The 24,081-nt window shown below is 40.7% G+C and overlaps 1 non-coding gene across 1 annotated transcript; it reads right to left on the bottom strand.

Annotated features, from left to right (window-relative positions):
* Nucleotides 1-6,062: 6,062 nt before the first annotated feature.
* On the bottom strand, nt 6,063-6,167 carry LOC126015347 (U6 spliceosomal RNA). Its single transcript, XR_007498219.1, has one exon. It is a non-coding gene; the product is annotated as a U6 spliceosomal RNA (small nuclear RNA).
* Between the last annotated feature and the right edge of the window lie 17,914 nt (nt 6,168-24,081).

Here is a 24,081-nt window from a genome sequence, read left to right on the forward strand (position 1 = left end):
CAAGGATGTTTGAGATAATTCCCATTTGGACTATTGCATTTCTTCATGCAGTTATTCTAAATACCATAAAAAAGTGATATTCTGTATTTATCCTTCTTCTGACTTACTTTATTTAACATAATATCTTCTTGTTTCATTCATGTTACAGAAAATTGCAGAATTCCTTACAGCTATGTAGTATTCCATTGTATGTATGTATGTATGTATGTATGTATGTATGTATGTATGTATGTACCACATCTTCATGATCCACTCATCTGTTGTTGGACATCTAGGTTGACTCCAAGTCTTATCTATTGTACTGAGTACTGTAGTGAATATTGTTGTGCATATATCCTTTTAGATAAATAGTTTTCTGTCCTAAGTCATATGGCAGTTCAATTTTTAGTTTACTGAGAACCCTCCAAACTGTTTTCCATAGGGGTTAGACCAGGCAGCATTCTCACCAGCAGTGAATGAGAGTGTTTTTCTCACCACATCCTTGCCAACACAGATTTTTCCCAGTATTTTTGATATGTGCCATCATCACGGGTATAAGATGATATCTCTTTGTTGTCTTGATTTGGATTTCCCTAGTGATAAATGATGATGAGCATTTTTCATGTACCTTTTGTCCATCTATTGGTCAAATTTCTTATTCCCGTTTCATTTCTTATTCCCGTTTTTGATGGGATTTTTAGGTTTTGTTGAGTTTGTGAGTACTTTGTATATCCTAGATATCGAACCTTTATCTGATATGTTGTTAAATGCAAATCTTTTCTCACTCAGCTGTCTTCTAATTTAATTCTGTTTTTTTGTTTTGTTTTGTTTTTTGCAATATAGAAACTTTTTTGTTTGGTTTTATTCAGATTTGATTCTATATTCCTTACCATTAGCATCCTATCATTGAAGACTTCTTGAAGGTCTAGTCTTGGAGTGTTCTGCTTATGTTTTCCTCAATGAACTTTATGGATTCAGGTCTAATCCCAAAGTCTTTAATCCACTTTGAATTGACTTTTGTATATGGTATGAGATTTGGATCAATCTTTGAATAACATGGCTATCCAATTGTACCAACACCATGTTTTGAAGAGACAATCTTTTTTCCATTTTAAGTTCCTTGGCTCCTTTGTTAAAGATTAATTTATCATATACTTGGGTTGTCACCAGATATTCAAATCTGTCTTTGTTCCTATGCTGTTTTGATCACTATGGCTTTGTAGTAGAGCTTCAAGTTACATAATGAGTTGCCTTCCAGTTTCTTATTTTCCAACATGGATTTAGCCTTTTGTGACTTTTATGTCTCAGGTCTTTTATGATTCCACACAAACTTTATAATTGATTGTTCTTACAATTGTTCTTCAAGTCCTTGAAGAATGTATATAAATTTGGATAGGGATTTCATTGAATCTACATACCATCTTTTTCTTATCATAGGACACACTTCTCCCCCATCCCCCCAATATGCATCTTATGGAGGAAATGCTGTCTGGAGCTGAAGCCTGAGTGCATGGGAGGAGAAAATCTAAAAAACTATGTGCAGAGTTAAAGCATGTTGTAAGCGTGCCCCGAGCTTAATACACAGAGAGAAGGAGATGGCATTGCAAGTTGTCCAACCAAGGAAAGGAGAACAGTCTCAGAGGTTTATCTCTTCAATCTCAGCACCAACAATTTGGTTTTCAATTCCTGCTGTGTGCTTTGGCACACGACAGACATTGTGAACTGTCTGTGCTCTGCTCTGCTGTGTGCAGGACCTTGAAACCCCGCCTCCCAGAAGTTCCCCGAGGGCACTTCTTCAGAGGTGAGCTGTCCCCACCCACTGGCAATGGTGTGAGTGAGAGAAATAGAATGCCTACCTCTAATACAGGCAAGAGGTGGAGGAGGAGGGAGATGGGGGAATTGATGGTGGGAATGTTGCACGGTGTTTGTGGGGGTGTTCTTTTTTTATAACTGGAACTCAACTACAAATGTTTGTAATCATGGTGCTTAAAGATATTTTTAAAAATTAAAAATACTTTAATACTTTTATGGTCAGGGGCATCTTATAGAGAGAAAATAAGGTAACTGTTCAGGTAAGATGATAATTTTGATAATATTGATTTTGGGGGCCAGAGTGATAGCACAGAAGTAGGGCATTTGCCTTACACACAGACAATCCAGGACGAATCCAGTTCAATCCCTGACATCCCATAATGGTCCCAGAGCCTGCTGGGAGTGATTTTTGAGATTCAGAGTTAGGAGTAAATCCTGAGCACTGCCAGGTGTGGCCCAAAAACCAAAAAAAAAAAAAAATCAATTCTTTCAATTCATGAACATGGCATGCTTTTCCATTTCCTTAGGTCTTCAATTTCTTAAGTGTTTTGAAGCTTTTGTGGGATAGGTCTCTTACCTCCCTTGTTAGGTTAATTCCGAGGTACTTGATAGTTTTGGACTCTGTTTAAAATGGGATAGACTGATTTATTTCTCCTTGAAGTTGTTATTGGTATAAAGGAATGCAAATGTCTTTTGTGTATTGACTTTGTAGCCGACCACTTTGCTGTATTGGTGTATTGTTTCTAGAAGCTTTTTTGTGGACTCTTTAGGGTCTCTGATGTATATATCATCATGTCATCTACAAATAGAGATAGTTTTAATTCATTTTCAATTTGTATTCCTTTGATTCCCTTCTCTTGCCTGATTGCTATTGCTAAGACTTCTAAATTATGTTGAGTGAGAGAAGCCTAATTGTTCTTACGTTGTTTCTGTTGACGTTATCCCAAAATTAAATTGTCTGTTCATTTATTTTGATAATTCTATCCTTCTGTTAGTTTATTTTGATTTTTTTTCCATATGCTGTTGTCTGGAGGTTTTCTGCACTTTATCTTCAAATTCACTGATTCTGTCCTCACCAGCTATTACTCTGCTGGTGAGGCTTTCCCATGATTATTTTATTTTACTTACCAATTTAGTTATGACATTTCTGTTTGTATTTTCTCATTTTTGCACCCATATTCCCCTATATTTTATTGTCAGTCTGTTCTATTGTTTCTCTCAATTTGTTGAACATCCTAAGAATTTCCACTCTGAACTCCATTTCAGAGAGCTTATATGGTGGCTTAATACTGATTGGATCAGCAAGATTGCCATCTTCACCCAGTGAGGTGGGTTTTTGCGCTGCTCTGCCATGGTTCCTTTTGCAGTCTCATGCTGCATCTTTTCAATGACACTGTCAGCTTTCCTTCTACTAGAAAGGTCTCAGGGGGGATTTTATATAGGTGATAGATTATCTTGCATCCTTGTTCGTGTCCACACACTTAGGAGACTACACTGCTGGACATGGCCTCTATTTGGGTGCATGGGTAAAATTAGTCTCCTGCATGCTTGGAACTAGAGTCCCTGGGTGTGGCTTCACCTGAGTGCATGGGCGAAATTTGTTCTCTTACACAAATTTGTTCTCTTATGCTTGCTTGGGAGCATTGTCCCTGGGTCTCTCTCTCTCTCTCTCTCTCTCTCTCTCTCTCTCTCTCTCTCTCTCTCTCTCTCTCTCTCTCTCATTTTTTATCTTTTTCTTCTATCTTCCTCTATTTCTTTCTTATTATATCTACTAAAATTTCTGCTGTGTGGCTGCTATCAAGATTACATAAAACACCTTACAATTATAATATATATTTTAAGCTTATAACAGTTTGAGTGATGATATATAAAACTGTTTTCTCCTTTCCTATTTCATGTTTTTGATGCCATATTTTGCTTCTTTTTATACTGTGTATTCATTAACATATTATTATATCTATATCTTAATACTTTTGACTTTTAACCATTGTATTAGAACTAACCTTTGTACTAGAACTAAGAACTAAGTAACCCATCATTAAATATTAGAATATTATTAAAGTTAATATATACTTATACCTTACTTGTGAGCTTTACATTTTCATCTTACTAATTAGCATCCTTTCAACATGATGAATTCCCAATAACATTTCTTGTTCAATAGCTATAGTGAGTATGTATTCCCTTAGGCTTTGTTTCTCTGGGAAAGTCTTTATCTTGCCTTAATTTTTGAAGGACAGCTTTGATGGGGATATAAGTATTTTTAGCTGGAGGGTTATTTTTAAAAAACTGAGGAACTTAGAATATCAACATATGCTCCTTGACCTGCAAGGTCTTCTGATAAATCTGACAGCCTTGTAGGAGTTTCCTTCTGTGAGATGAGGTTCTCTTACTCTTACTTATATCGAAATTTTCTCTTTGATTTTGATTTTATTATAATTCAGTGAAATCTTCTTCATATTAAAATTTTAAGAGGACCTATCATGATCTTTATGTACTTGAATATTTATTTTTCTCTTAGATTTGAGGGAGACTTTATTATTTATTTAAATTAAGTTTCTATCATTTTTAATAATGTGATATTATTTTGCTTGATGTGTATATAATTCGCATAAAATTTATTTACTGTTTTTATTTCTCTTTTTTTCTCTATCAAGTGGCTAATACCAAATAACTTATGTTCGAGTTCATAGGAACTTTCTTCTGCTTGATAGTTTATTATTGACACTTTATATTATACCCTTTTTTCATTTTATTAACTTTATTCCATTTTCTTTTTATAAATTCTCTATCTTTTTAATTCTCTTTATTCATGTGTTGTTTTGCTGAATCATGCAGTTATCTAACTAATTTCTCTCATGGCTCATTGGGTTTCCATAAAACAATTATTTTTAATTCTTTGGTAATTTGTTTATTTCCATTTCTTTAATTAAAAAATAATGTTTTCTTTGATGAGTGCATTTATGTTTGTTTTTTTTTTTTTGGATTACATCTGACTGTGCTTAGCCTTACTCTTATCTGCTGGCATGTTTGGAGAACCATATGGTGTACTAGAGATTGAACCCACATCTGAATAGAGCAAGGCATACTCCCTACCTGCTGTAATACCACTCTTGGTCTTCCACCCCCCCCACACACACGCACACATTTTAGTGTTTTTTTTTTTATAAACTTGTGTTTATGTGTATGCATTTATTTGTTTATTTTTCATTTAATGGTGCTGGACCATTCCCAGGACACATGTCACATCTTCCAGATTTTACAGATTGTTTTTAGTAAAATATTACTTTCCTATTTAGATAGGTGTGTGGTAGCAGCTGGATAGACTATTTTAGTTCTAGCTCTAGTGAAGGCCCAGCACTCTGAACTCTACAGATCTATCAGCTGAGGTCAGCATCCACAAAGGCACAGGAAGCTCTGCTCGGGACTTCAAGTGTCTGCAGTTGCAACAAGGACTGTTGAGGATCTCACCAATAAAGGCTACTAACCTTTTTACTTCCTAGAGACATGATTTCTAAATATATCCCTTTTGGTGTGATAATTTCTATTTCTAATAGCCCTTGCTGTGATGGTGGCTTACATGCCTAATGTACAGATGTCCATCGAGTGGCCATAGATCCAGGAACTTATAGCATAGTCCCTTATGTAGTAATAAAACTATAGGACCCTGAATGCTGATTAGTGCACATGGAAAGGTGTAAGAAAGATGTGGCAGGCTACTTCTTAAGTGACTGTGAGGATGAGGTCTGCAATGTAGGCCTATATGAAACTGCAATGACTGTAAAATCAAGGGGACTATGTAGCTAGTAGTGATGTTAACTATATAGCCTGAGACATAGGGAGCAGACTAGTCCAAGGAACACAGGCACTTGTCAGGAAGCATTAGAACCCATATATAAATGGCAAGTTTGAGCAGAATAGCTGCAGCTCTAGGATTTGAGGCAATCGTGAGACTTGCTAGGTATTAAGGGAAGTAGCTTGCAGGTTCCCAGGAAGCACAACTTGTGTGTGTGTGTGTGTGTGTGTGTGTGTGTGTTTGGAAGGGGTTCAAGAGCAGCATCTTATCTGGCATTGGAGGTGGGAGTATTAAGGTGGCAATGATTGCTGTTTTTTTTTTTTAGTGATGAAAGTTGTTGTCTGCTCTGTTGATTTGCTCTGGAGAAATCTACAGAGTCCTTTACTGTGCCATCTATGGAATTCAGGAATTCACTACTTGGCCCAGGAGTTATTCTGCTCCTCAGCAGCAAAGGTTACCAAAACCTCCTGTAGAGAAGAGCACTGAGAGCTAAAGTGGGTTCTGTCATTCTTGTGCAGGGGCCATGCTAATCTTCTCTGTGTTGTTCCAATTTTAGTATATGTGCTGCCTAAGCGAGCACTAAAGTGGATTTTGTTTCATGGTGATAATAATAGAGCTTCTCCTCTTACTCTTTGTTTCTAGTCATCTGCCAACATCTCTGCAAAACGGATCTCCCTAGCACTCTGTTCTAGGCTTCTCTTTTTTTTTTTTTAATTTTACTGTGTTTCTGCGATATCTTAAGTGTATCGTCAGTCATCCCAGATATATAATTGCCTTTTTTTTTATTGGAAGAATGAAGGCTGGTATCCCCTATATCATTGTATGTTACTGAGATAATTCTTTTAATCTTATTTCTTTCCCTTCCTTTGGTTGTTGTGATAACAAGGGTTGCTATGATTATACATTTAGTTCTGGTGAACTCTGGGCCACATCTTTTAATTGTAATGTTTTCATACACTTGGTTATGTTATTTATTCTAGAGACTGTTCTCATACTATGATGTGAGGTTAGAGATCCCAAATAATGTACCATGAGGACCATACTTAGTCTGTGAGCAGTGCCAGAAACTGAACTCATGATGCTTCATGCCTGCAAGGCTGATGCCATACTACTGAACTCTTCTAGGCCCTTGCCCATATTTTACCTAATTCTTATTATAACACCATGATTTACAAAACTGTTCATAATTCAGTCATTTGAGGCCTTGAATGTTCAAATACCAATCCACAACCAGTGTGCCTTTCCCTTCACTAGTGTACCCAGTTTCCCACCCACCACCCTACTATGCCCCTTGCAGGCACAAATTTACTTCATATTATTTGTTATAACACAAACGCAACTGCAATTATCAAAACTTAGATCAATTTGAAATGATTGAATCTGAAATGATTGGTATAGCTTTCTGGTGTTACTAAAATTAAATTAAGTGTCTAAGGATTTATTGGACTGTGATTGGTGCTAGTCGAGCCTTCTGTGCTACTGTTCAGGCTGAGTGAGGTTGGTAGATTACTATGGAACTTTCCGATCAGATTTTGTATAATCCTACTATGCTGATACATCTGTAAAATATTGTGTGTGACTGCATGATCCAAAATGTATATATTTGAAACAATCTGTTGGCTTAGAAGTTAGATAAGCTTAATTTAAGGAGTTGGACCATTTGTGTTGAAGGTAGGTGTAGAGTGTGGTATTGGGTTGCTGCAGTTCATGAAGAGAAGGGAATCTGTTCTTCCCTTTCTGAGAATGCCACAGAGGTATCAGATCATATTTGGGGTACCTGGGGAGTATTAGTTTGGTTTTGAGCTTGATGGAGGAGCCAGATGACTATTTATTTCTTCCAGGAAGATGGTGGCTGTGGGTTGGGGTTGCTGGGTTTTTCTGGTGGCCAAGTGTGTGGGGCTTGTCCATTTTTTTAATGGGTGATTTTTTTTTATTGTTGAGCTGCAAGAATTAAACATTCTAGATATTAACTTCTTATTAAATATATGTTTAATAAATGCTTTCACCTATTCTGCAAGCATCTATTTAACTCTGTTTATTTTGTCCTTTCAGACCTAATACTAGTTTTTAAATTCTGTATTTATCATTTTCTTTTCTTTTGGGTGGTGCTCAGAGCTAACTTCTACTCAGGGATCATTCCTGACAATGCTCGAATAACATACGCAGTGCTAAGAATAGAACCGGGAATGGCCATGTGCAAGACAAGCACCTCAACGCATGTACTATTTTTTGCATTCATCCTATTTGATGTGTTTCTATTTATTCATATTTACTTTTATGGCCTGTGCTTTTATTGCCATTACTTTTGATAATTTCTGTGTTATTAGCACAAATAAAATAAATTCTATTTAGGTGAAAAGAGAGCTTTGAACTTCCAAGCCTTAATGTTGAGGGCTGTCTAGAAGAAAGAGTTAACTGAAGTGCTATTTAGCTGTTTCCCCACACCCCCTCAAATAGAGTTCTTTTAAATAGTTTAGGCAAGTAGGATGGTCTCACTACATTTGAAGCAATTATCAGAAAGAGACAAAGCATTTGTCTTTTGACAGGTTAATGGCAATTCCCAGCATCCTGGCTGAACAAAAAATGCATTTGTTCTTTAGAGGTCTGGAGTAGAAAACATTATGTGATGTAAAGAAATGCAATTCAAGAGGTAAGGATTCACTATTTATAAGATATGTTAGAAGCATGTCCAGGCAGTTGTTAAATAGCTTATTTAACGGTAACAATTTTAGCAAAAAGGTTGAACTAGAGGTAGGTGTGCATCATCACAATGTTGTTCATAGTCATAGGAAGAGCTTTTTGTTTTTCTTCAACTATGGTAAATGTTCACCTCTGTCTAAATTTTAATCCACAATACCAATAGCACAAATACGAACAGAAAATTAAAAACAAAATTGCATGCACTTTAATCTATACTTGAGACAATTTATATTTTAGGGCCCCGACTTGAGCTACAATTTTACTTATAGTTCTGATGTTCTTTACTGCCCCTGCATCATATAGGCTTGCTGATTAGAAAGCACTGTATTCAAGTCGAAAAATCTGGAAGAAAAAAAATATGTTTAACTATATTCAATTGGGTTAACTATGTTTAACCCAGAATTTTACCAATTTACACAAAACCATTTATCACTGTGTAAAACACTGCATCCTATTAAAGTTTCATGGAAGACAGTTTGATAGAACCCGAATTAGCTTATTTTTTTAACACTCCTGAGTAGTGTGATCAATCCTTCACTACAATACATTAAATTTTTTTGAATGTATTCCCAAATCTTAGTCTGGCTCAATTACTATGTGTTGGTCACATACACCAGAGGTGTCCATTAAAGAAATTGACAATAGTGGTTAAGATAGAGTGTGGGAGGTGAAGTTCTCAGAGCAGGAGGAGGTAACTATAATAGAGACTTTAGCTTGCTCTTGCTTGACTTGCCAAAATTTTGCAGTCTGTGAAGGGGAACCAGGGGAAGGGATGAAGTAGCCACATAGTATGTTACATCACTCCTCCCTGGCTCCCAGGATGTGCTTTTAGAAAAGCCAAGGAAGTAAATGCCTGCATGAGCTCAGTGTGAATCCTATCTACTGCCAATTTCGCTAAGACAGCCTTCAAGTTGCCCTTGAGACCAGCCATGGGAGCTGGTCCCTAACAATCCCAAAGTTTTGGGGGTGGAGTGTGCATTGGAGAAGAATGTGTATCTAGTTTTTTGGGGGTGATATCTCTTTCTATATATAGATATAGATATATATTTCATATATACATACTAGATATATACTATATGCTATATATACTAGTATATACTAGCTATATATATAGCTACTATACATACACACATATATATTAGGTTTTCAGTCTAGTTGACTTATTAAGGTATGACAGGGTGGTATTGAAGTCTCCCACTATTATTGTATTGCTGTTGATGTCTTCCTTCATATTTGTCAACATCTGTTTTAAATATTTTGCTGGTCCCTCATTGGGTGTGTATATGTTTAGGAATGTGATTTTTTCCTGTTGTACATATCCCTTGATTATTAAGAAATGTCCATCTCTGTCCTTTGTAATTTTTTTAAGTCTAAAGTCTGTGTCATCTGATATTAGCACGACCACTCCAGCCTTTGTAAGAGAGTTGTTTGTTTGAATGATTATCCTCCAACCTTTTACTATAAGTCTGTGTTTATTTTGACTATCCAGCTGTGTTTCTTGTAGGCATAAAAATGTTGGATCCAGATTTTTTATTTTAATTTCCTCAATAGAAATGGGCCTGTTAAAATATGCTACATATCTTGGTTCAAACTTGGGTGGCTATACAGTCCAATAAATTTTCTATTTCTTCCAAGTTCTCTTGTTTGTGGCAAAGAGTTTTTCAAAGTAGTCTCTGGTTACCCTTTTAACATCTGTATATCTGTAATAACTTCTCCCTTTTTATTTCTCATTCGGTTTATTAAATTTCTATATTCTTTTTTGTGAGTTTTAGTTTTTTGGTTTCATTTTTTTTCTTTTTTTTGTATTTTTATCCATTATCTTATATTTACATTTTTTTTTTCATTTTTTAATTATGACAACAAAGATGCAAAGAAAGAGGACAGGGTAAAGTTACAGTGGAAGCCCAATCACCCATAAGCAGAATTCTCGGCAGTCCTATCGATGATATCCCAGCCTTGATCTTTCAACCAAAGAAAATTAAGAAAAACAAAATTGAACCCATGTACAATACAATTAATTTGTCCCTCAAATCCCCAGTTGTATTACATATTATTTCTTAGCAGCACACAATATAATCCAAAGAGATTAGACTTATGTAACTCCTTAAACATTGAGGGCAAAGTACATTTATCTAGTTCCATGCACATGCTTACTAGTTTAAGTTAACCTCAAAAGTTTTAGTGGGTTGTTTTTCTTAAGGATTGGAGTCAAGGGAACATAGTAAAAAATGGTATTAAAGTGGCATTTGTTTGCATAGGCCCACCAAAACATAAGGGACATGGAAAGAAAAATTATGGTCTAAATACAAGGAGACCCTACCCCTGAAATTTCCTGGCACAGGACTGACTCTAGGCTCCAGGCAAACTAGTTTGTCCAATTCAAGTCATCGTCTGTAGTGGCAATACACCTTCATTCCTCACATAGTCTCTGTTGTTGGTATCATGCTTCTGTATTAAAGGTCCTGGAGTCTGCATATCCCATATTGCAGTCAGGATGGTGCAGAGCATCCTCTCGTTTCACCTCACACTTAAGGGGCACTAGAGAGAACCATGTCCTGTAGAGCAGGTCATTGTTGTTGTCACGTCTTCTCAGTGTAAATGGAAGTCTCTTTTTAGGAGGTGGATGTCAGAGCCTTGGTAGTGTCTTTCCTGGTAGAGGACTGCTTCCAGCTGTTGCTATAAAAGACCTTGGATGTTTCGTAGATAGCTTGCCTGGATCCAGATTTTTTATTCATTTTGCCACTCTGTTTCTCTTGACTGGTGCATTGAGTCCACTGATGTTGAGAGAGATAATTGACAGGGATTTAGTATCATCTTTTAGTAGGATTTTGGCATGTCTTTTGGTATGTCTTGTCTTAAACTAGACCTTTCAGTTTATCCTTTAAGGCTGGTTTTGGGTCTGTAAAGCTATTGCTTATCTGTGAAGCTGGGTTAAGTACTCTTGGTGATGCATTAATTTCATCGAGTTTTGTCATCATATCACACTACTGCCTTTAGACCTTGAGGGTTTCTTGTGACAAATCTGCTGTAACTTTTAGGGATACTCCTTTGAGTACAATTTTCATTTTTGATCCTGCTGCTCTCAGTATTCCATTCCTTTTTGTGGAATTTGTCATCATGACTAAGATGTGTCTTGGGGTGCTTTTCTTTGGATCTCTTTTGGCTAGTACTCTTTAGGCATGCGACATTTGGTTGCATGCACTCTTTAGCTCTAGAAGTTTCTCTGCAATAATATCCTTGACTGTTGATACTTCATGGGGATTTTTTTCCTGGGTCTCTGGGACTCCAATGATTCTAAGGTTGTTTCTCTTAAGTTTATCAAAGACTTCTATTTTCGTCTATTCACAGGGGACATTCAGTCTTGATCTACACCTGAGTTTTTTGGTTTGGTCACCTAATGGACAGAAACAGAATTACAGAAGAAAATAAAATAGAAGCTGAAAAGGGTTTATACGGAAATTTTTTTGTTTGTTTTTGTCTTTTGATTGTTTGGGGTTTTTGGTGACATATCCTGTCACAGTTATCAGGGTTATTTCTGGCTTTATGCTTAGGAGTGGCCCATAAGTGATATTGGAAGAAGAACCATATGTGGTGCCAGAAATTTGAACTGGTGTTTAAGGATGAGTAGAAAGCTCCTTACATAATCCAAACATTAAACCTAACCCTACCCCTAATCTTAACTTTTACTGTAAACCTTAAACTTGACCCTAACCCTAAACTTACCCCTAAGCCTAACCCTGACCCTATCACTGAGTCCAATCCCTAACCCTTACCCTAAACCTAACTCTAAAGATGACCCTGACCCCAACCATCACACTAACCATAATCCTAACCCAGACCCTAAGACTGACACTCAATCCTAAACCTAACCCTAACCCAAACCCAAACTCTAATCCTAAGGCTAAATGTTAACCCTAACACTTATTCTAATGCTAACCCTAAACGTAACTAACTATAGCCCTAATACTAAAAAGAAGAAGAAGAAGAAGAAGAAGAAGAAGAAGAAGAAGAAGAAGAAGAAGAAGAAGAAGAAGAAGAAGAAGAAGAAGAACAACAACAACAACAACAACAACAACAACAACAACAACAACAACCCAGGTCTGCCACATATAAGGCAAGCATCATAAAATAATTGAAAGTAAAAGAAAGCTCCTTATTCTCTGGCACTATCTTTTTATCCCTTATTTAGTAAGAGAGAAAAAGAGGAGGGGATGGGGTGAGGGGAGTAGAGAAGGGAGGGGGAGAGGGGGAGAAAGAAAGGAAAAGAGAGAAGAGGAAAAGGAAGGGAGGGAAAGGAGAAGAGAGGAGGGAAGAGGGAAGGAGAGATAAGAAGGAAGGAAAGAAGAGAGGAGAAGAGAAGAGAAGAGAAGAGAGGAGAGGATAAGGGAGGAGAGGCGAAGAAAGGAGAGGAGAATAGAAGAGAGGGAGGGGAGGGAAGGAGAGGAAAGGAGAGGGAGAGAAGAGGGAAAGGAGAGGGAGAGGAGAGGGAGAGGAGAAAAGAAGAGGGAGAGGGAGGGGAGAGGAGGGGAAGGGAGGGGAGAGGAGAGGAGAGGAGAGGAGAGGAGAGGAGAGGAGAGGAGAGGAGAGGAGAGGAGAGGAGAGGAGAGGAGAGGAGAGGAGAGGAGGGGAGAGGAAAAGAGGAGAGAGGAGGGGACGGGACAGGAGGGAAGGGGACACGAGGGGAGGGGAGGGGAGGGGAGAGGAGGGGAGAAGAGAGGATAAGAGGGTTTAGACTCTAAACCAAAGAATAGGAGAGAGGGGTCTCAAACTCAATTTACCTGGGGGCTGCAGGAGGCAAAGTCCGGGTGATCCTTGAGTGCAAAGTCAGTAGTAAGCCTTGAACATTGGGGGGTATGACCCAAACAACTAAAAACAAAACAAAACAAAAAAGTTTCCTCTAGGGCAGGGCCACAAAATGTTGTACGGAGGGCCGCAAATAGCCCGCGGGCCGCGAGTTTGAGACCCCAAGAGTCCACTTCCAGGGCCTTTCCGGAAGTGTAAGCTCTGGTGGTCTTCATTTAGAGTCGTATCAGCCTTTGTTCCTGCTGAATTTTCTCCTGGGCTGTTCAACTTTGGATCGGGCTGTGCCAATTTAAGTCTGAAGCTTAGAGTACTCCTTTTGATTTTATTGTATATATGTGTGTGCGTGTGTGTGTTTGTATTTTTTGGACAGGAGGCACCATACCCAGCAATGCTCAGGGTTTACTCCTGGCTCTCCTCTCAGGGATCATTCCTGGTACATTCAGAGGTCCATGTGGAGTACCAGAAATTGAACCCAGGTCAGATGCATTCACAGTACACGTCCTACGCATAGTATATTACTCAGTCCCTATACTTTGGTTTTATGGTTTCTTGAAATTCATTTCTAAGGTGACCCCTCTTGATTCCATTTCAGTTGTATTAGTCAGCCTTTGCCACAGTTAATTCTGTACAACAAACAGTACACTTATCTTTATACATTTTGTCCTGCTTATTTTTTGTTTGTTCATTTGATTGATTTGTTTGAGGGCTGCATTTGGAGTTACACCTGGCTCTGTACTTGGATTTATTTGTCATTGTTCAGAGGACCATTTGAGATGCCAAGGATTGAACCCAAGTTGGCCATGTGTAAGGCAAACACTATATTCACTGTATTATCACTCTGTCCCTAGACCTGAATGTATATATATATATATATTGGTTTCAAATAAGTTTCTTATCATGCTCACAGAACTATCTACAATAACCAGCCAGAGCAATCTTGCACATTAGATCTTCACAAACAGTGACACTCTGAGAACCCATGTGGAAAAATGATCTATATAAGTGGTAATCTCTGCATGGAGACCTGGGGCACCAATCAATGTATTACTATTGCTTATATACAGAAAGAAGAGGGAAATTTCCCCTTCACCTCTTGAGAGAGTCTCTTTGGAGCTCTTATACAAAGCAGCCTTATTTTCATCCTAACCTTTGTATGTAAATACTCTGCAGGGAAAAGGTAAACCCAGTCTCTTCCGCTTTATGACTCAGACATGTCTCCGAGGTGTCAAACTATCCCTCTAGAGTTAAATAAACCTTTCCAGAACTCTCTTTTCCAATGTAATCTATTACAAATTACCTACTGGGGTTTGCTTTTTAGCCCAGGAAGCAAGCCTCAGTAAAATTGGTTTAGAAAGCTCTGACAATGCAGAATCACAAGAAATAGTTTCTCTACAGTTTCATGCCACTTCAAAATTTAGTGACTTAAAGCAACTGTTTATGATTTCTTGTGGGCCTGAGCCATGCTTAGCACATCTAGGCAGAGCTCGTTCCTGCTCTGTGGTCTACGGCCAGCAGTCACCTTAGCTGACATGTTATAAGCTTGGCTTTATGTGCCTATCACGCTTCAACAGTGCAAACCAGCCTTATCATAGCAGATATAGGAATCCAAGGACTAAATACTCACAGTCTTTGAGGCCTAGCCTCAGACCTGCCTAGGTCCTAGAATTATCTCTTCTGCCATATTTTTTCAGTCATGGCAAATCACAGGGCAGCTCATTTCTTGAGAGGAGGGGTGACAAAAGGGTGGGTACAGCAGGAAAGGAGAATTGGAGTAATCCATCTTCCACAGTAGGCTCAGGCTAGCTTTTTAGTGAGAACAAACAGTCTGACTTCAAAGTAAAAAGCCTCCCCTCATTTCCATAATTACTCCAGAATCTCAGCAGACCCTAGTGCCAGGCCAGTGGGTTTGGGCAGATTACCCCATGTGCTGCACAGAGATCTCTCTTTTTCCCCACCCTAGCCACAATTCTTTTATTCAATGTTTGTGTGGTTGAAAAATAGTAAAGTGAACATCAAGGAGAGTTCTGAAAGACAAAAGAAGCCTCAAAGGCAAGCACATTTAATGAGAGAGAGAGGTGGCACAAGATGATTCATTCAAGAGGACAGTTTCCAGAATGATGTAGAATATTCTCAGCACTCAAGACAAGAGTCCAAATGGAGAACCATGCATGAAATGTTTAAATACATAAAAGATCTGAATATATAACCAAACACTATTAAGTGCAGTGTCTAACCTCCTGCCTTAACTTATCATACCTTATCATGCCTGTACTTTAGATGTGGATTTTTCACTCCTGGGACAGAAAAATTGGTTCCTGATTCTGTAATTCCAGCCCCTATCACTTGTGTAATCGCATGCATTTGCACATACATGAGGATGTCCTTGAAAAAATGTGCAATGACTATCAACATACTATGCTCACAGCTTTTGGGTAGTATCAAACCAAGGAGCAGGGAACATTTTAGGTTGAAATGATCTGCTCCTGATTAGAGGGCTACAGACATAGGAAAAATGGCCAGGGGAAGAGTGATGGTAGCACTGGTTTTCAGGGGCTTTTCTGTCCTATGAAGTGAGTGACTTATAGTAGAAAAAGGATCAGAGCATCTCAAATTGCAGGGTCAGAAAATTAGCTCCTTTGGCTTCAAACTTGGGGTTTTTTGCTAGTAAAATCATTTTCTTGGTGATAATGGTGGATTCAGAGTTGTTACAGAAAAATTCATCAGCCCTTTCCAAGTCATTCTCTCCTGATGACTATTTCCCTCCATTTCTGCCAGGTCACTGATTCTGGCTGCAGTAGCACCTTTTGGGGAATGAGAGCAGAGCAGATGCCTGGAAAACTCCCTTGAGTCAGAGGACCTCAGAAATAGTCTACAGGCAACAGGAACAGATTGAACTCTACCAAGTACATCTCTGGGATATTGCCAGAACAACTTAATCCCTTAAGTGCCCCTATGAGGCAGAAATTACACTTGCATAAAATAAAACTATTCCTACAATCACACTATGTACCTCATGCCTAAACCAGGACTTTCACACAAATGTTTACAGAAACTTTATGATAGCCAGAAGCCAAATATTCATCAACGTATGACTAGGTCAATGGCCTTGCAGACAATGAGCTGTACATACTTGACAATGAAAACAAACTACTGATGTACATGACATGCTGGAAGGGAATAATACAGACAAATGAGTACATGCTTTATGGTCTTATCTCTAAAAATATTTAAGGCTCTAGAGATACTACAGGGGTTAGGCTGCATAAATTGTATGCATTCAACCTGTGCTTGATTCCCAGCATCACATGGGCCCTTGAGAATCACCCAATAGAGGCATGGAGGCCCTTGAGCACCACCACCCAAGCCCTGAGCACCACAGGAGTGACCTTGTTGGAATCACTTTGCCACCCAATTGTAGAGTTCAAAAAGCAGTATATTCCTGACTCTAGAATTCAAGTTTCTGCATGACAAGCTAAGAATCACAGGAAGTGGCCCCATGTCTCCTAAATAACTCTTAGAAAAGGATGAAAAAAGATCCTGGAAAACAGATTATTGATTGTCTGAGAATGGAGGGGAGGTTGATAGAAAGGGAAAGAGAGAGAAAGATTTCTGAGGGTGACAGATATTTTCATTATCTTGATTAGAGTGATGACATGGAATTCTACATGAATTTTAAAGATGATCAAATTGCACACTTCAAAGCAGTACAATTTATGGTGTCAAGAACACTTCAAAGAAGGGGTTAAAACCAAAATGCAATGGAATAAATCATGCACCTCCCATACACACAACTGTCCAATAAAGTTGATTGTGGTCAATTGAACTGGAAAAAATTAGGCATCATCATACCTAGCCTTAACTGTATTCTTCTCAATGAGGAATTCAAATAGCTTGGGTTCCTAGTGGTAGCATTTTCTTTCCTGTGTTGAATTAACACCTTTGAATATGCTGGAAACTTCTAGTTCAGTCCTCCTGTTATCTTCACACCCTGCAGTTCATCCCTTTCTCAGAACCCATTTCTGTGAAGAGATCATCTTTCTCCATGTAGCTGGATGGCCATTTTCATTTATCATTCTTGGAGTGGTGGCTGCCATTGAGATTGTCTCTCTCCACTGAGGTTTTCAGATACCATCAAGGCTAGAAAAGGCTAAGAAATGAGGTTTTGAATTTCACAGAAATTATTTCAGAGAAAGATAAATGCCTGAGAACGCAGGTGAACATTAGTATTCTCCTTTCTAGGCATTTCTACCATATTTTTGAGACATTGTTTCTCTAATTGAAGTACAGCAGGCACCTTGAGGATGAACTAGAAAATGCTCCAAGTATGACATATTACCTGACTCCTTGATATCTCACTAAGTGAGGCAGGTAACTTAGGTGACTTAGGTAAAATGGAGAGCAAGCGAGGTAGCCTTGAGAAAAGTTTTTCTCAGTCCCTTGGGTAAGTGGCTGGCAAATTCTGCCATATTTGGGGCCAGAGTACAGTATAGGGAAGGGTATTTGTTGCTTGTGGCATACGTGGGTTCAATCACTGGCATCCCATATGGTGCTCTGAGCCCACCAGGAGTAATTTCTGAGTGCAGAACCAGAGTAATCCCTGGTTCCCACCCAAAAAAAAAAATCACCACACCTTCATGAGGTAGTTTATAGCATACCTTCAAGTTGAGCCTAAATTCTACTTGATCTACATGGCATAGGAACTGGTCTTCACCGCTCAATACTTGGGAGTCATAAACTCAGGCTGGATCAAAGAACTGCTCTTTGAAAGCAAAGGAAACATCTTTTTAGTCCTAAACCGTGCACAGGTTTTCCAGGATCATTGCTTTTCCTTGCAGAAAAAAAATTTCAGGAGAAGATGAATAGTGAAGTAATTTAATGTGGTGTGTAAAGACTTGCAACTCTAAGTAAATTATCTTAAGAAGCAAAATAGATGAAAGAAACAAGGTCTACATCAACTTACTTATTTTTAAATAATATCTTTATTTAAAAAGAATATCTTTATTAGGGCCGGGTAGGTGGCGCTGGAGGTAAGGTGTCTGCCTTGCAAGCGCTTGCCAAGGAACGGACCGCGGTTCCATCCCCCGGCGTCCCATATGGTCCCCCCAAGCCAGGGGCGATTTCTGAGCGCTTAGCCAGGAGTAACCCCTGAGCGTCAAACGGGTGTGGCCCAAAAACCAAAAAAAAAAAAAAAAAGAATATCTTTATTTAAGCACCACATATGAACTTTCTCGAGCACTTCACCCTTTTATTCATTCAAAACCCTCCCCCGACTTCAGAAATTTTAGTCTAAGAATCAACTTTATTGATTTGTTTGTTTGCTTGGGGATAATAACTTGAGGTGCTCAGAGGTTATTCCATGCTTTATGTTCAGGAGTGACCCCCACACTATACTTTTAGTCATAATTTTTCACTGTAAAGCATGTGACAAGATCATAATTTTCTCACCATATATCTCTTTCCCACTTGCGTACTTCATCAATTCTCTCCACTGCCATCATTTTGACTAAGATAAGATCTTGAAATGGACACGACCTCTAGATTTGTACTAGGCATGGAGGAGACACCAAACCTAGTAAGACCCCTTCCAAAGGAGGTTAGTGATTGGTAGCTGAATGATATTAATTAGTAAGATCAACATGTGGTTTGCTTTAATAAGTAAAATAGTAAATAAGTAAAAAACTATAAATACATAAAAAAAAGCTTGAGAACCCAAAGCAAGGTTCAAAACAAATTATATCCATATAACAAGGGCTTGTTTTGTCATTGTGGATATAGTTTTAATTGAGAAGAAATCAGTATTCTTGTCATGATTCACCAGAGAAACAGAACTAACAAATTATAAAAAATATAAAAAGAAAGATAGAAATATTTAAAGAAGATTTATTATAGGAATTGGCTGCTTAGTTAGGAAGGCTGAGAAGTCCCACAATTTGCCATTTTCCAGCCGAAGAAAAAGGAAAGCAGGAATGTAATTTGGTCTAAATTCTAAGAGCCTAATTCTAAGAGTCCAGGGGATGATGGTGTAATTCTGATCTGGAGACAAAGCCAGATGAATCACTTTCTTAGAACAGGGAAGATAAGTATCTCAGTCCGGGCTCCCTGTGTGTGACACCAGGCGGGGAAAATTCGCGAAAGTACACCGGCCCAGTGGGGCTCAGCTGTGAAAGACTGTGAGTGTGACCTGTCTATGTCTGTCTACTGTCCTCTTGCGTGAAACTCTTGCGAGTGGGGCAAAAAGAGCCTCCAGAAACCTCGCTCGCCCAGACGCCATTTTCAGGGAGGGACTTCAGAGCATAAAAACCGGCTAACCTTTGCAAAAGCTGGCTCCCTGTGTGTGACACCAGGTGGGGAAAATCCGTGAAAGTACACCGGCCCAGTGGGGCTCAGCTGTGAAATACTGTGAGTGTGACCTGTCTATGTCTGTCTACTGTCCTCTTGCGTGAAACTCTTGCGAGTGGGGCAAAAAGAGCCTCCAGAAACCTCGCTCGCCCAGACGCCATTTTCAGGGAGGGACTTCAGAGCATAAAAACCGGCTAACCTTTGCAAAAGCTGGCTCCCTGTGTGTGACACCAGGCGGGGAAAATCCGTGAAAGTACACCGGCCCAGTGGGGCTCAGCTGTGAAATACTGTGAGTGTGACCTGTCTATGTCTGTCTACTGTCCTCTTGCGTGAAACTCTTGCGAGTGGGGCAAAAAGAGCCTCCAGAAACCTCGCTCGCCCAGACGCCATTTTCAGGGAGGGACTTCAGAGCATAAAAACCGGCTAACCTTTGCAAAAGCTGGCTCCCTGTGTGTGACACCAGGCGGGGAAAATCCGCGAAAGTACACCGGCCCAGTGGGGCTCAGCTGTGAAAGACTGTGAGTGTGACCTGTCTATGTCTGTCTACTGTCCTCTTGCGTGAAACTCTTGCGAGTGGGGCAAAAAGAGCCTCCAGAAACCTCGCTCGCCCAGACGCCATTTTCAGGGAGGGACTTCAGAGCATAAAAACCGGCTAACCTTTGCAAAAGCTGGCTCCCTGTGTGTGACACCAGGCGGGGAAAATCCGTGAAAGTACACCGGCCCAGTGGGGCTCAGCTGTGAAATACTGTGAGTGTGACCTGTCTATGTCTGTCTACTGTCCTCTTGCGTGAAACTCTTGCGAGTGGGGCAAAAAGAGCCTCCAGAAACCTCGCTCGCCCAGACGCCATTTTCAGGGAGGGACTTCAGAGCATAAAAACCGGCTAACCTTTGCAAAAGCTGGCTCCCTGTGTGTGACACCAGGCGGGGAAAATCCGCGAAAGTACACCGGCCCAGTGGGGCTCAGCTGTGAAAGACTGTGAGTGTGACCTGTCTATGTCTGTCTACTGTCCTCTTGCGTGAAACTCTTGCGAGTGGGGCAAAAAGAGCCTCCAGAAACCTCGCTCGCCCAGACGCCATTTTCAGGGAGGGACTTCAGAGCATAAAAACCGGCTAACCTTTGCAAAAGCTGGCTCCCTGTGTGTGACACCAGGCGGGGAAAATCCGCGAAAGTACACCGGCCCAGTGGGGCTCAGCTGTGAAATACTGTGAGTGTGACCTGTCTATGTCTGTCTACTGTCCTCTTGCGTGAAACTCTTGCGAGTGGGGCAAAAAGAGCCTCCAGAAACCTCGCTCGCCCAGACGCCATTTTCAGGGAGGGACTTCAGAGCATAAAAACCGGCTAACCTTTGCAAAAGCTGGCTCCCTGTGTGTGACACCAGGCGGGGAAAATCCGTGAAAGTACACCGGCCCAGTGGGGCTCAGCTGTGAAATACTGTGAGTGTGACCTGTCTATGTCTGTCTACTGTCCTCTTGCGTGAAACTCTTGCGAGTGGGGCAAAAAGAGCCTCCAGAAACCTCGCTCGCCCAGACGCCATTTTCAGGGAGGGACTTCAGAGCATAAAAACCGGCTAACCTTTGCAAAAGCTGGCTCCCTGTGTGTGACACCAGGCGGGGAAAATCCGCGAAAGTACACCGGCCCAGTGGGGCTCAGCTGTGAAAGACTGTGAGTGTGACCTGTCTATGTCTGTCTACTGTCCTCTTGCGTGAAACTCTTGCGAGTGGGGCAAAAAGAGCCTCCAGAAACCTCGCTCGCCCAGACGCCATTTTCAGGGAGGGACTTCAGAGCATAAAAACCGGCTAACCTTTGCAAAAGCTGGCTCCCTGTGTGTGACACCAGGCGGGGAAAATCCGTGAAAGTACACCGGCCCAGTGGGGCTCAGCTGTGAAATACTGTGAGTGTGACCTGTCTATGTCTGTCTACTGTCCTCTTGCGTGAAACTCTTGCGAGTGGGGCAAAAAGAGCCTCCAGAAACCTCGCTCGCCCAGACGCCATTTTCAGGGAGGGACTTCAGAGCATAAAAACCGGCTAACCTTTGCAAAAGCTGGCTCCCTGTGTGTGACACCAGGCGGGGAAAATCCGTGAAAGTACACCGGCCCAGTGGGGCTCAGCTGTGAAATACTGTGAGTGTGACCTGTCTATGTCTGTCTACTGTCCTCTTGCGTGAAACTCTTGCGAGTGGGGCAAAAAGAGCCTCCAGAAACCTCGCTCGCCCAGACGCCATTTTCAGGGAGGGACTTCAGAGCATAAAAACCGGCTAACCTTTGCAAAAGCTGGCTCCCTGTGTGTGACACCAGGCGGGGAAAATCCGCGAAAGTACACCGGCCCAGTGGGGCTCAGCTGTGAAATACTGTGAGTGTGACCTGTCTATGTCTGTCTACTGTCCTCTTGCGTGAAACTCTTGCGAGTGGGGCAAAAAGAGCCTCCAGAAACCTCGCTCGCCCAGACGCCATTTTCAGGGAGGGACTTCAGAGCATAAAAACCGGCTAACCTTTGCAAAAGCTGGCTCCCTGTGTGTGACACCAGGCGGGGAAAATCCGCGAAAGTACACCGGCCCAGTGGGGCTCAGCTGTGAAATACTGTGAGTGTGACCTGTCTATGTCTGTCTACTGTCCTCTTGCGTGAAACTCTTGCGAGTGGGGCAAAAAGAGCCTCCAGAAACCTCGCTCGCCCAGACGCCATTTTCAGGGAGGGACTTCAGAGCATAAAAACCGGCTAACCTTTGCAAAAGCTGGCTCCCTGTGTGTGACACCAGGCGGGGAAAATCCGCGAAAGTACACCGGCCCAGTGGGGCTCAGCTGTGAAATACTGTGAGTGTGACCTGTCTATGTCTGTCTACTGTCCTCTTGCGTGAAACTCTTGCGAGTGGGGCAAAAAGAGCCTCCAGAAACCTCGCTCGCCCAGACGCCATTTTCAGGGAGGGACTTCAGAGCATAAAAACCGGCTAACCTTTGCAAAAGCTGGCTCCCTGTGTGTGACACCAGGCGGGGAAAATCCGCGAAAGTACACCGGCCCAGTGGGGCTCAGCTGTGAAATACTGTGAGTGTGACCTGTCTATGTCTGTCTACTGTCCTCTTGCGTGAAACTCTTGCGAGTGGGGCAAAAAGAGGCTCAGAGGAGCACGGCCGCTCCGCTTCGCTACGCGGCCGTGCACTCTTTCTAAGGAAAGAACTCCATTGCAACAAGAAGGAAAAATCACACTAAGAACGGCGCTATATCACAGAAGCAAACATTTCTCTCTGGACTGTCTTCTCTGTTGCATGCTCGGGCCTAAGATTTGACCCAGTGTGAGGCTTCATCCACGGAGGACTCCCCTCCCTTAGAGGCAAGTCAGCCCATACAGAAAGGGAGGAGCCAGAGGAGTGTGCTGCCTACATCATATAGACAATGAATACCACTACAACACGTAGAAAAACCCACAAAACAAGTGTGACAATGGGGAAACAACGCAGGCCAGCATCAGACATAGAGAATGAAGATGACAATTCTGAGGACCAGATAATGACTGAACAACTAATCAACCTCTCAGATAAGGACTTTAGACTAGCAATATGGAAGGTGCTCAACAGACTCCAAGAAACCATGGATCGAGTTGAACAGAACACTAATAAGAACCAAGAAAATATGAAGGCAGAAATGACAAAACTCCAAACTGAAATAACATGTCAACTAACAGGACTGAAAAAGTCAGTAAACGAAGTGAATGACAAAATGGATAAGCTCTGGGACAGGGTATCAGAAGCTGAGAATAGACTTGGTGCTGTGGAAGATGAGATACATAACAATTCCATACAGCAGGAGAGATTGGACAAAAAACTTAAAGCAAATGAGCAGACAATGGAAAAATTAGTCAAAGAATGGGAACAGACGAAAATAGAAGTCTATGATAAGATCAACAGAAACAACTTAAGAATCATTGGAGTCCCAGAGACCCAGGAAGAAAATTTCCAGGAAGAATCAATGGTCAAGAACATCATTAAAGAGAAACTTCCAGAGCTAAAGAATATATGTGATCAAATCCTGCATGCCCGAAGAGTACCAACCAAAAGAGACCCCAGAAAAACCACCCCAAGACACATCCTAGTCACAATGACAAATCCCACAGATAGAGACAGAATTCTGAAAACAGCAAGATCAAAAGGGGAAATCATGTTCAAGCAAGCTTCCCTGAGATTTACAGCAGACCTGTCACCAGAAACGCTCAATGCCAGAAAGCAGTGGTGGGATATTGTGACAAGACTGAATGAAATGAATGCTTCACCCAGAATACTATACCCAGCAAAACTCACTTTCCGGTTTGATGGAAGAATACATGGTTTCACAGACAAAAAACAGCTCAGAAACTTCACAGACACAAAACCAGTCTTAAGAGAAAAACTGAAAGACCTAATCTAAGACAAGACTACCCAAAAGACACACCAAATTTTGAAATAAAGATGGCGTTAAATCCCAGGACAATTCTTTCTCTCAACGTCAATGGACTAAATGCACCAGTTAAGAGACACAGAGTGGCTAAATGGATCAAAAAACTCAATCCAACCTTCTGCTGCAACAAGAAACGCACCTGAATAGTCAGAACAAACATAGACTCAAAATAAAAGGCTGGAGAAAAGTTATCCAAGCAAACAACACCCATAAAAAAGCTGGAGTGGCC

This window comes from Suncus etruscus, chromosome 7, assembly GCF_024139225.1.
Source record: "Suncus etruscus isolate mSunEtr1 chromosome 7, mSunEtr1.pri.cur, whole genome shotgun sequence".
Taxonomy (NCBI): Eukaryota; Metazoa; Chordata; class Mammalia; order Eulipotyphla; family Soricidae; genus Suncus; species Suncus etruscus.